Source organism: Marmota marmota, unplaced genomic scaffold (assembly GCF_001458135.2).
Source record: "Marmota marmota marmota unplaced genomic scaffold, marMar, whole genome shotgun sequence".
NCBI classification, from domain to species: Eukaryota; Metazoa; Chordata; class Mammalia; order Rodentia; family Sciuridae; genus Marmota; species Marmota marmota.
Window position 1 is genome coordinate 24349750 of NW_026000249.1, and position 5503 is coordinate 24355252.

The 5503-nt window shown below is 31.2% G+C and overlaps 1 protein-coding gene across 1 annotated transcript in view; it reads left to right on the forward strand.

Annotated features, from left to right (window-relative positions):
- Positions 1 to 5503, forward strand: part of Cfap47 (cilia and flagella associated protein 47) — a 424564-nt gene that overhangs the window by 170940 nt on the left and 248121 nt on the right. The gene's annotated exons all lie outside the window — the stretch shown is intronic.

Here is a 5503-nt window from a genome sequence, read left to right on the forward strand (position 1 = left end):
CCCCCTCTCCAATTGGGGTCACGCGGTCACCACGCTGGCGAGCCGCTGGGCCTGCTCCGGGCGCTGGCGGCGGCCCGGCTCCTCCCCTCTGGCTCGACGACCAATTGAGGAGACTCGGGTGTCTGTGCCTCACCCCCCCTACCAGGAGACCAACTGTTTATGTCGCCGCTGGTATTGATCGATCATTGTTTCTTTAGCTTGAATTCAGCTCTCCTCTTCCAAATACATGCACACCTGTTGTGTTTAGAGTGTGATTCATTTTAAATTCTAGTACTTTTTGCTATGTTCAACCTTCAGAGTTTAATCCAAATTTTATAATTAAGGCAAAGATTAAGAGGTTTATTTCAAATGAGATTCTTTGAATTACAAGATGCTCTTAACTTGAAGGTATTATTTTTAAAAACATGGTGACATGAAGATTGAAAGATATATTTAAATATTGTTTTTTGAGAACAATAGACATAGAAATTTTTTTCCAGTTGAAATGATGAAACTCAAGATCCATATTTTATAAGATTATTTTTTTCTGTTAAAAATATGAAGAATGAGGTGCAAATAGGGGTGAGGGATATTCTTCAGTGTTACTGTGCTTGCTTGGCATGCACAAGATATTTGGCTCCATCCCCATCATCACACCCACACACATGAGTGCAAATAGTATTAGGTTGGCCTGTGAAAACATACATAAAAATTAGTTTGGTAACTGTGGACACTTTTAACAAAGTGTTACAAAATATGTACATATATTGAAATTAATAAGCTAACCTGTTATAAAATTATGCTTATATTTTTATCAACAGAATAGTTCATACAAGTTAGTTTTAAGAAACTTGTTGTGTTTTTTAAGATAACTTATTATAGGCATTTGTTCCTTTCTTGTTTGTTAGCACTTGAGGTCTATGCCTTTGCAAAGGCTTTGTTCTTCCTGTTCCTTCTGCCCAGAATATTATCTTCCCAAATTCTTCATTGTTTTCTTTTTCATTTCATTCATGTCACTGCTGAAATGTCAACTTATCTGAGAAGTTCTCCCAACACCCTCTCTAAAATGGCATATACTTTAGTCCTTCTCTTTCCCTGTTGTGTTTTTTTTTTCTCAGTAGCACTTTACAACATAACACATGTATCTGTTTATTGTCTGTCTCTTTCAGTAGAATATAGGCTCCTTTAGAGGTGATATCTATTTTTTTCAGTGCTGTATTCCTAGAGCCTACCTTTTTTACTGAAAAATAGCAGACTTAGTTTTGTGCTGTTATAATAGAATACCTGAGACTGGATAAATTATAAAGAATATAAGTTTATTTCTCACAGTTCTAGACAATAATACATTGAAGTTAAGACACCAGCAGCTTCTGTATTGTGTTAAGCTGCTCTGTACTGCCAAGATGGCACTTTGGTGCTATACTTTCAAAGGGGAGGAATATTGTGTCTTCATAGAAAACAGAAGGGTAAAAGGGACAAACCCCATCCACTAAGCCTTTTATAGCAACATTAATCCATTAAAGAAGGTGGAACTGTCATGACCTAAACACCTCCCAAAAGGCCCCCACCTCCCTACACTATAGCATTCCAGATTATTATAGCACATATATTCTGAAAGACACATTGGATTATAGCAAGTAACAATGTTGGTTGAATAAGTAAATAAATAAAGAGGAACATGCAGGTTTTAGACACTTTCTACCTTATTCCAGATAGTTGAGTATCCATTAGCTTATTAGTTTATAGTTTATCCTTACTTATATAAAAAGAGATTCATCCCATGTTTGAAACTCCATGGAATGTGGTAATTTTTTAAAAAGTTGTTAAAATCAATAAAAAACATCTTCTATGTAGTAAATGGGCATCTGTCTCATGTAAATATGGGACAGTAATTGCCAGGAGGTAAATTTATTCTTATATACCCAGCCTTTTGTTTCCAGTAGCTGTTTGTATTATGTGAAGTTAAGTTGTTTTATCATTAGCACTACAGTGTAGTTAACTTTTTTACCAATTAACCATTTTTTCAGACTTTAGTGACAGTGTCTTCTTCAGTAGGTTATGCCGGTAATAAAGTATCCTCTGTCGTATTCTGTTGGATCCTTTGCTTCAATTGCTATATTGGATTGCTAATAGAAATTTTATCATCCTGTAATTATCTGGTGACTCTGAGAGCAGCAAATACTACTTTGTAGTGTAAAGTGGAATTTCTGACAGGATTAAGAACCTTCATTTAACTATACTGGTAACAAAATCCTAAAATTGGAGCATTTTGTACTGTCTATTCAAAGGAGCTCTGTGTACTGTTTGACTTACACTTATTTCAACAGTTTTTCATTGTGACAATTATAGTTATTATAAATGAAAAATACTATTTGTTTTGGAGAGTTCTGAGTATTTTGGTAACATTTATCTTTTATGTACTATTTAAAGTTGCCCCTGATTTCAGTTCAGTTGCTCACTGAACTGAAAAAAATTGATAAATATGTATATTTATATACATAATAAGTACATATATATATATATATTGTGTTTTTAAATATAGACAAACATATAAATAAATATACATTGATTTGCCATCTGATGTTTTCTTGCCTGACTCCAGTATTTTATATATCTTCATTTATTTAATGTTTGTAATTAAATATTAATATTATTTAACAGGAAAACTAAAACAGAATGGTCTATTAATTTTTCCCAGGAAAGGGTGCAGCTGGAAACTGAGTCCAAGCAGTTTACTTCAGGGTTCATATTAAGTATCATTGTATAAGACTGCCCCTCAAAATATAAATCATAGGCTTCTTTAATATAAATGTGTAGAATTGTTATAATTCTTTCCTGATAGCCCCAGATGTGTTTCAATTTTTTTTGATCCACAGTACTGATTTTTCAAGTCTGAATGCACATTGGAGTCAATTTGGGAATAAAAAACAAATACGGGACCCCACCACAGGTCAATTAAAACTGAATATTTGGAATATTCCCTGTACATGTGAAGCTTTTAGAAGATTTTTGTTGATTCTGAAGCACTGTGAAGGCTAAAAACCCTAATGTGGGTAAATTTAGAAATAATAGATAAGATTAGTGAGTGTAGAGACTCCATATAAGATAAATGTTTGCACTGTAAGAAATAAAATTTTCTGAAATATGTCTTTAATTTAAAAGGAATAATTTTGACTAACATTATGAATTCTGAGATTTTTAAAAATATTGCCACATTTTGATTTTACATAGTATTAATAATCATTGCCACGACAGTTGAGATAGATTACCCTAATTTTCTCTCACCTACCTTCCTATGTAATCATTTTTGTTCTTTATTATACATATTGTCAATACCTATAGCATTTATGTTCTGTAATCATTGTGCAAGTATAATGTTATCTGAAGTAATTTTTATTTTTTATTCAATTATTAGATGGTTGAATTCCAAAATCATCTTCTTTTTCTAATTGTCACTTCAAGGGTCTCTAGTCTCTTAGTTCTTTTTGTAAACATCTTAATCTTATTTATATGTGAATGACATCTTAACTAAATATAAAATTTGATGATTATTCTTTATTGTTCTCTGAATCCTGAATAGTGCTCTATTGTGTTACATGTGCAAAATAGCTTTGAAAATTAGATATCAGCCTGATCACTCCTCCCCTATCAATGAATTGCTTTACTTGCCTCTAAACATTTTTATGTTCTCAGAGTGAGTGAGATTTTGAAAAATTTGAAAGCTGTTCTAAGTTATCCCCTTTGTAAATTTGACATATGAGCTATTTTTGATATTCCTCATAAGTCTCAGATACTTGTTGAAACTGAGAAATTAATAGCATTTTCTAACTTTTTATAACTATAGATGATCTTTTATTATAGCTGATCTTTTTCATACTCAAAAGAGTACATTCAGTGATATTTACTGTAGGATTATTTTGTAGATTATTTTCACTATGCCAAAAGTTCTCTCCTTAGTTCTCTAGGAATTTTATAAGGAATGGTATTAACTATATATCTTAATTTGCTAAATTAAAATTGACTTTTAAATATTAACTAACCTTAGAAATATATTTTTCCTGATAGTGTCCTCTTACACCTTGCTGGTATCTTCCTTATATTTTAATTTATTGCTACTTTGAGAATGCACATTGGAATCAACTTGGGAATAAAATACAAATGTGGGACCCCATATGATAATTCGCCTATGATTTTTTTCTGCATTTTTTTGCAGTTCATACAAATCTCAACCAATTTCTAGGAGAACATTCCTTCTTTTGTAACTTTGAAAAAGTTTCTGTAAAAGTGACATTTATCTATTTCTTGAATTCTGTAGAATTCATTAGTAAAACCATTGAGACTTTTGTTTTCTTTGTGGAGTTATTTTTAATAACAAACCAGCTATTTAACTTTTATGTAATTATTCTCATTTTTAATTTCCCCTTTTGTGAGACTTGATAGCATATTTTTATGAAATCAATGTCTTTGATCAAATTAAAAATATTAGCCCAGGGGCTGGGGATGTGGCTCAAGCGGTAGCGTGCTTGCCTGGCATGCACAGGGTGCTGGGTTCGATCCTCAGCACCACAGAAAAAAAAATTATAATAAAAAAATAAAGATGTTGTGTCCACCGAAAACTAAAAAATAAATATTAAAAAATTCTCTCTCTCTCTCTAAAAAAATATTAGCACAATATTATTTGTAAATTATTGTATATGTTGAATCATTTATGACTTCTAAATTATTTTCTTTATTTTCAATACTGTTTTCTTATGCCTTCATTTTTTAATTTATTCTTTCTCCATAGTAATTATCTTCTTGGTTTTAAAATTTTTTTACTTTTCTTCCAGTTTAATGATCATTTATGTGGAAATTCTACAAAGTATCACATATGTTATTTTACTTTCACATGATTGAGCTGAACTTATATCTTTGTACATAATTATCTTATGAACATTAATTTACATATTTTCATAATTTAACTTCCTCTACAGTGTGATTTATTTTTACATTGAAGTATATATTACATCGCATTTCAAATGTGTTTTAAAACAAAAAGTGTACTGTTATCTTTCAGGATACATATTAAAAAAATCCTCAAAATTACTAGCAAACAGAATCCAGCAACATATACAAAGAGTTAAACAATAATTACCAGATGAAATTTATCTCGTGTGCAAAGTGGATTCTGTAATACAGAATATCACAGTAAAAACAAGGCAAATGAATATTTCAATGGATGCAGAAACAGAAAATCATATATGCAACAAGGCACTTGTTTTGAGAATATATATAAACCTCGCATTAAGATATAAAGAAAAATAACCCAATTGAAAAATGGGCAAAGGATTTCAAAAAACATTTCTAAAATGAAGATAAGTAAATAGTTCGTAAATACATGGAAAGACACTCAACATAATTACTCATTAGGGAATTGCAAAGCAAATCAGCAATGAGATGGCACTTGACACCAACTTGCATAACTGAAATTTAAAAAAGAGAGTTTTATCCCTAGCACTGCAAAAAAAAAGGAGGAGGAGGAGGA